Source organism: Pinus tabuliformis, chromosome 5_2, assembly GCF_031772625.1.
Source record: "Pinus tabuliformis cultivar Carrire ecotype Pingquan chromosome 5_2, CPIR1, whole genome shotgun sequence".
NCBI lineage: Eukaryota > Viridiplantae > Streptophyta > Pinopsida > Pinales > Pinaceae > Pinus > Pinus tabuliformis.
The window spans coordinates 1098767184-1098775107 of record NC_142306.1 but is presented as its reverse complement, the minus strand read 5'-3'; the positions used below and the strand labels follow the sequence as shown (position 1 = coordinate 1098775107).

General features: G+C 36.7%; 1 pseudogene across 1 annotated transcript; it reads left to right on the top strand.

The window, feature by feature from the left end:
• The first annotated feature begins 1527 nt into the window (after positions 1–1527).
• On the top strand, positions 1528–7385 carry LOC149163071 (uncharacterized; annotated as a pseudogene). The gene is made up of 4 exons (XR_016261621.1): positions 1528–1846; positions 1981–2349; positions 6715–6742; positions 6836–7385. The product of XR_016261621.1 is annotated as an uncharacterized LOC149163071 (transcript).
• The last annotated feature ends 539 nt before the right edge of the window (positions 7386–7924 follow it).

Here is a 7924-nt window from a genome sequence, read left to right as displayed (position 1 = left end):
GAGTAATTTGGGTGACGCCCAGGATTAAGAATATATCCAATAACCCATAAGCCACATATACTAGGTATTTAGGAGTAATCTGGGTGAGGCCCAAGATCAAACCTAGCGGCACCAAAAGTATATCCAATAGCCTGCAAGTTAGATATATAATTAATTTAGAGTATATTCAATAGCCCAAAAGTATATTGAATAGCTAGTAAGCAAAATATACTAGGATTTTAGGAGTAATCTAGGTGAGCCCCAAGATCAAACCTAGCGACTACCTCTATAACACCAAGAGTATATTCATTAGCTCGTAAGCCATGAATTTATCACTCAGCAAGAGCCCAGACTCCACGAAGGTGGGGGAGCCTACTCCTTAAGCCTTATCACAAGGGGCTAAAGATGTTCCCCATGGAATTTCAAATGGGAGGGAGAAGATAACATAGGCTCCATAGAAGTGGAGGACCTACTCCTTAAGCCTTATCACGAAGGGCTAAAGATGTTCCCCATAAAATTTGAAATTAGATGGAGAAAATAACATAAACTCCACAAAAGTGGAAAACCTACTCCTTAAACCTTATCACAAAAGGCTAAAAATATTCCATAAAATTTAAAATAAAATAGAAAAGATAACATCCTATTATATTAACCATTTAATTATCCCACACCTAAACAAAACATAGTAATAATCCAAGCTAGCCATTTTCCAGTCAATTCTAGCCATTGGTTGTTAGCCGTTAAGGCTGGATTCTCTGTCCTATCTATTTATTGTGCTTAATGAGATCTGCTCATTCAACTTGTCCTAACGATGAACCACACTGGCTGGTTCGAAACTCGTCGACAAAAGTTTTTCTATGTGATTTTCGTCAATGTTTCCTCTACAAATTAGTAATAATCTTATTAAAATTTCATCACCAATTTGTAATCTTATTAATAATAATAATAATAATAATAATAACCATTTTTAAGGTCACAACCAAGCCAGACACCAAATTGGTGTATGAGACCCCTTTGTTTGTGGGACAAAGGACCCACCTCCGCGCAGCGATTTGACTGCTAAGTCTACGAAGGCATACATACTCTACCCCCTCTAGTTTTGAACCTATGACCTCTTAGGAGGAAACACATGCTCTTAACCATTAAGCCCACTCAAATTGTATCACCTTTAAAATTTGATCACCAATTATTTTTTGGGAAAGAGAAAAAAATACGACGGACAATGGTTAGACCGCTCTTGATGTGGGTAAATGTCCTCACCTCCCCTCCAACAAGAAGTTACAAAACACAAGGTCGTGGGGTTCCTCGGCTTGCGGGATTCCCTATCCCAAAAACAAAGAAGGAGCCGTTTGTAACGGTCAAAGGGTCCCACCGCACCATATCTAATCTCGTCCGTCCACAGGGCTACCCAATCAATGACCTCCAGTTGTCCACGCGGCCAGTTTGTCCTTCTCACTTCGACAGAGTCCGCCCATCGTCGCCGTTCGTTTGTCTTTTATCACAAGTAAGCGTGTCCCCATTATTATTTATTTTCAAACATTAAATTGCGAAGAACCCCCGGTTGCAAAGGGAGCGTTGAATGCCAGGTAGCGAGTACCATCTCTTCCTGCCTGAAACCACCAGTGTCCATTGTGATGTGAATGTGTTTATTTCGGAACTGTGGAAAGGGTGGGTGATGATATAGAAAGCTAGAGCGAGAGCGGTATACAGTGCGTAGTGTGGTGAATATACATTGAGTATATATCATAACCCGCGGAAAGGAACCAAGCTAGTCTGGTAGTAAATTAGAGAATGGCAGCGAGTGCAGTGGCGGTTGCTCTCCATGCCCTCGTTCTTCTACTGCTTTGTGGATTCTCTTTTTGCTCAGGTATCTTTGTATATCCTGGTTCTGGCTTACTCTGCATTTATCTACATAACTTTGGCTGTTTTCCATTTTTATGTTGGGTTGTTTTGTTTGGTTCATTTGAGCTTCTTGGCGGGATTTTTATGTTTGTTCAACAGGTTTTGGGAAGCAGAAGCAATATAGCAGTAGCAGGGGAAACGACACCAACCTGGCAGCTGAGGAAGCTAGTTTTTTCTTAGGCAATGATTCATCTACAACAACTCCTTCGACTCCCATAACCGCAGGCACCACCTGGTGCGTGGCTAAGAACAATGTGGATGACAACACATTGCAGGTGGCACTGGACTACGCTTGTGGCCTCGGAGGCGCCGATTGCACTCCAATACAACAAGGTGGAGTGTGCTTTGATCCCGATAATGTGCAGGCCCATGCTTCCTACGCCTTCAACAACTATTATGTTAAGAATGGGATGCTGCCAGGCTCTTGTGACTTTGGCGGGAGTGCAGCTCCGACTACCCTTAATCCAAGTGAGTTTCAAATGTTTCTGAGCATCTTATCATCGTGAATATGCAATAAGATGTTTATTGTTAGCATTGCAGACACTTCCTTATAAGTTGCGAGCTCTGGAAAACCATTTTACTCTACCTAAACGGCTGCAACCTATTTTTATAGGTTTTTTTTCATTCTTTGTTTTTCATTAAGAAGCCTCTGTTACAAAATTTCTCACCACTGTTAACTAACGTAATTTGCCCAAATTTTCCGGGGTATTTTCATGAATCCATGTCCAAGTTGCTATAGGAATTCTATAGATACATTCTTTTTCCATTTCTGTTCTGCAGCGTTAAAAAATTGCGGCTCTAGCAAGTTTTAATCACAGTGGCTATAAATGTAACTGGAAATAAACAGAGACCAGTTTCATCAGAAGTTCGAAGACAGGTTTTGCATTCTAACAGTAGAATGAGATATTAACTGCCTTATTTTTAAGAGTTGTCTGGTTAGCCAACAGCCAACGGTGGTTTTTCCTTGTAAAGCTTAATTTCCTAAATTCTAGGATACTGGAAGAGTAAGGCTATTATGGTCATTTAAAACCCACTTCGGAGATTGGCTGGTTAGTCAACAGGTAGTGGTGGTATTTCCTCGCCAAGTTGAATTTCCCATATGGTGAAATAGTAAGTCTGTCATGATTATTCAAGACCGCTTGGAGTTTGACTCTTTAGCTAGCATGCAATGCTGGTATATTTCCTCACCAAGTTCAGTTTCCTAGATAGTGAAATGGTGAGGCTGTTTTGGTTTCGGAGTTTGAGTGGCTTGCTAGCAGCCAGTGGTGGTGTTTCTTCACCAAGTTAAATCTGCTAGATAGTGAAATAGTGAAGGTTCTTATGGTCAGTTAAGACCATTTAAAGTTTTACTGGTTAGCAAACAGCCAGCGGTGGTATTTCCTCACCGAGTTGAATTTCCTAGATAGTGAAATGAAATAGTAAGGTTAAAAGGCAACATCCAGTGGTTGTATTTCCTCATCAAGTTCAATTTCCTAGGTAGTGAAGTGAAACAGTGGAGGCCGTTCTGGTCATTTTAGGCCACTTTGGAATTTTTGGTTAGCCAACAAAGAGTGGTGGTATTTTGGCGTATGTGGAGTTTAACTGGTTAGCAAAACAGCCAGTGGTGGTAATTCCTCACCGTGTTCAATTTCCTAAATAGTGGTGGGCCCGAAAGTAGCTGTGCCATAAAGAATGTTAAGAACTCGGTGCCCTAGGACAAAAAGGATGGATTCCTCCGTGTTAAAATTTAAAAGTATTTATTGTCAAAGTTCAAATCTCGAGGCATATTTTTGTCTTTTGTAAACCGGAGGTGGGCACCAGATGTAATTGTAATTATTTAACAAAGCTAAATTTGTTTTTTCAATTAATGTCGGGTGTAAATTTTACACAAATGTGTGAGTTTTGGTTTAAGGCTTCGGGAGTGATATTGAGTACAATTGTTATAGTTTGTTTGAAATAGGTGTTCTTATATCATTTAAGAAATAAGTTGGAAAGTTGGGGATGGGTTAGAATTTTTAAAATCTTTTTATCTCACATATGAAATTTAATAATCAATTTCAACGTAATATTAAGTTGTTAGGAAAAGATAATTCAAAGTAGTAAAAATAGTATGGTAATATAGTAATGTATTTTTGTTTACATCATGTTTTGTTCGATTGTGTGAATTATTACTATATTTTTTAATGGTTAAAGTTGAATTTAGATTGCAACTAATTTTAATGTTTTTGAATAAAGGAATTAATTATTTTTTTAATTAAAATTTTGTTTTTATTTGTGTGAATTATTTATTTATTTGGATAAATATATATATATATTCTAAATTAAAGTTTAATTAAAATTTTGTATTCAAATTATTTTTTTAATAAAATTTTGTTTTTATGTGTGCGAACTATTTTATTTTTTGTTTTTTCGTAGATAAAAGAACAAATTGCGTTTTTAATTAAAGTTCTGTATTTATGTTAACTATTTATTTCTTTTTTATTTTATCAGTGAGATTGAACTTATGCTATGCTAGTTGCCTTGGATGAAAGACCTATCTGCCTTTTAGATGGAAGACCTATCTGCTCCCTTAAAAATTGAAGTTTCATTTGTTTCTTTATATATATATATTTTTAAACTATTAAGGTGGAGCCCAAGTAGGGCCAATTGCTAGTAGGATTGGTGCAGGCTCTGCTCTTAAAATAAATATTTTGCTTTTATTTGTGTGTATTATTATTATTATTTTTTATATCAGTGATTTTAAGCCTAGGCTAGGCCAGCTACCACCAGGTTCTATTGGATGAAAAGAAAGTTCACATCATTAGGATTGTAGCATCAATTCTGGATGAAAGATGTGTGAATTATTATTATTATTATTATTATTCCAGTTCGGTTGAGCGTATGCCTGCAGCCACTAGGTTTTATTGGATGAAAAAAAGTTCTTAGTCTTAGATAGAAGAAAGATACGCCCCTTTAAAAAAAGTTTTGTTTTCATTTGTGTGAACTACTTATCAGTTAAACTAAATCTATGCGAAGGCCAGGTGTAATTAGGATGAAATGCAAATAGGTGAGACTAGGTGGGAGCTAGTTGACATTAAAATTGTAGCTCTGATGTTGGATGGAAGTATTGTAGGCATAGTTTAAATCTTCAATGTTTTGACACTTTTCTGGTCCTGTTTATTGGTCAATTTTGCTCAAAATTGGGCAGAGATTTGTTGAAATCACACGTTTGAGTTATGAAGTTTGCATATCCTGACTGCTCCAAGGGGGGTTTTCAAAGCTTTGAATCTATATTCAAAAATGTATTTTAAACAACAAAAAAACTATGACTTTGCCAAAGGGGAAATGGGGAAATCAAAACGTAAAAGAGCTAAAGTGCACAGATAAAAAAATGTGTCACTTTCATATGGTGAACTACTTACCAGTAACCCTGGGCCCAGCGGTCACTAGGAAGCAGCGAGGCTTGAGATTAGGTAGGGGCCACTTACCATTAAAGTTGTACCTCCAATGTTGGATGGAAAATTGATTATCTACCTTAAAAGAATTTTGGTTTCATTTGTGTGAATTATTGTTCAATTAGACTTAAGCATAGGTTGGGAGTAGTTGTATCAAGAATAGTGGTAGGCCCCAATGTTGGATGGAAAATTGATTAGCTACCTTAAAACAATTTTGCTTTCATTTGTGTGAATTATTGTTCAGTTAGACTTAATCATAGGTTGGGAGTAGTTGTCTCAAGAGAATTGTGGTAGGCTCTCTGTCTAGCCCTTCTGACAATTTTATCCTCTTAGTTGGTGTCTACTGTTTACCCTAAACCTTATGTAATAAAGCTAAACCTTAAAAAAGAATTTTGCTTTCATTTGTGTGACCCTAAGTTGGGAGTAGTTGTCTCTAGAATTGCGACAGAGTCCGTGTAGTTTTTCTGACAATTTTATCCTCTTAGTTAGTGTTCACTCTCAACCCTATCTAATAAATACTCAATTTTACACAAACCATCTAATCTATACCTTATAAATTTTCATATGAAAACTTACTAAAGTAAATAAATTGTTTCTACCTTCTGAAATTATCACCAATATTATAAGAAATAAATTTGTATATGTAAACGTTCTGAAGTAAATAAATTGTTCGGACCCCTCCTCGAATTATCATCAATATTATAAGAAAAAAAAATAGTCTGTCGTTGGTAATCAAAGCCAGAAAGGAGCTTTGTTAAGCAATTCTGAAATCAAGGTCAAAGGAGCCAGAGGGCTGCCATGGGTTAACATACTAAACTAAAGAGTCAGAGGGCTGCCATGGTTTAACATACTTAACTAAAGAGTCAGAGGGCTCCTATTGGTTCACGGGAGATCCTATCAACCGCCAGATTTCCGTTTATTTTCAATTAAACGTTACACTTCATTTTTCACGGAATCTGGACTACTGCATGTGGGTTTTGCAGGTCCGCACCAGGAATTCTGTTCCGCTGTCTTAGCGCACTGATACACAACTACACCTCGGGAATCATTCACCTGGCAAAAAAGCCAAAATTCCTACAATGGAAAATGCCTCCAAAATGCCTCTGAACTCACCACCATCACCGAAGCGAACAGATCTAAGATCTGACCTCTGTCAGGATATTTCTAAAATTTTGAGGATGTGAAACGATAACAGAAAGAACACGCTTAAATTAACCACCTGCTACGGCACCAAAAAAAACAAGAAATCACCATTGGACGCTAGTCATATACTGTCGTGTTGTTTTTAACTGATGGGAAGGAAAATAAATAGGGCGGATTATAGCTGAGCTGGTTATGCCTGTCGCTTGTATTAATTGTTTTTACAGTACCGATTCTCCGTCTGACTCAAAGATTTCCTCTGTTGTTTCTCTGATAATAGGTTACGGCAAGTGCACTTTCGAGACAAGGTAAAGTAAATTTTCAAGCTTGTATTAGGTTTTTTAATCTTTATTTTATGAGCTATATTTCATTGTTGGGAATTTTCGCTTGAATTTTTTCAGTACTGGAGCCTCCTCCATTACATCATCACCAGGCAGTTCAATAACAGGAGCGATGGGACCCAGCACATTCAACCCGAACGGCGCTGCATTCATGGCTCCGTCCCTTGTCATATCATCCATTATAACAATATTATATATCTCTGCCACTCTGTAATGTGTGGGTTTATTAAATGAGAGTCCTCATCTGAATGCATCAAATGGTGTAATATTCTTAGTAGGTATAGCCTTACCCTTCTGTTTCTTTCGAATATTGGCGGATAGGTCCCTTATGTTTTTTTAATGTATACCAACTGCTTTGCATAGCGTGTATCCATCCCTATTTCCTATTCAAGGGATTTGATGAACCAGGCTAGGTTGTGCACCTCGGAGATTTAAACGCCAGGGTTTACAGTCATCGTCTCGGCTACTGTAATTTTAGATGGATTTTATATTTCAGACTTGGAGGCGTATTGTTTCCCTAAAATTTTGTACAAGTACCAAGAAACCAAACTTAAGGAGTCATTTAGCATATGATATATATATATTTGTCGCTTCCATTGGTTGCTGTGCTTATTGTTTATGAAGTGCTTTTGTCTCTAGTATCATTTGTCCCACCAATAAAATATGATATGATAGCCTGTGAATTTGACCCTTTCCCCATCTTAAACCAGGTTTGGGTGGTACATGGTCCTCGGATTTAGAATATTCTCTATGGGAAACTGTGAAAAGCTTTTAAACGAGTGTAATAAATCTGACATGCTGTGATAAATCTGACATGATGGGATGGTAAAACTGGATGCACATCCTACGAGATTGAATAATACTAAATCACATCATCTCGGACAACGTTTGATACCATGGGGTGTGCATATATATCGAGGTTATGTATTTTGTTATTGTCATAGTAAAATATTTGAATGATATTAATTTTTTTGTTTAATTTAAAATTTCGCAAAAATGTATTGAAATCATAAATTTGATGGATAATTTTTGTATTATGGAAGTGTTTAAATTTTTTTTAAGATGTTAAATCTATTTATATAGTAAAAAAATCAGTTCAAATAATACAAATTAAAATTTCGTTGACATTATCAAAATTTTCCAAAAAAT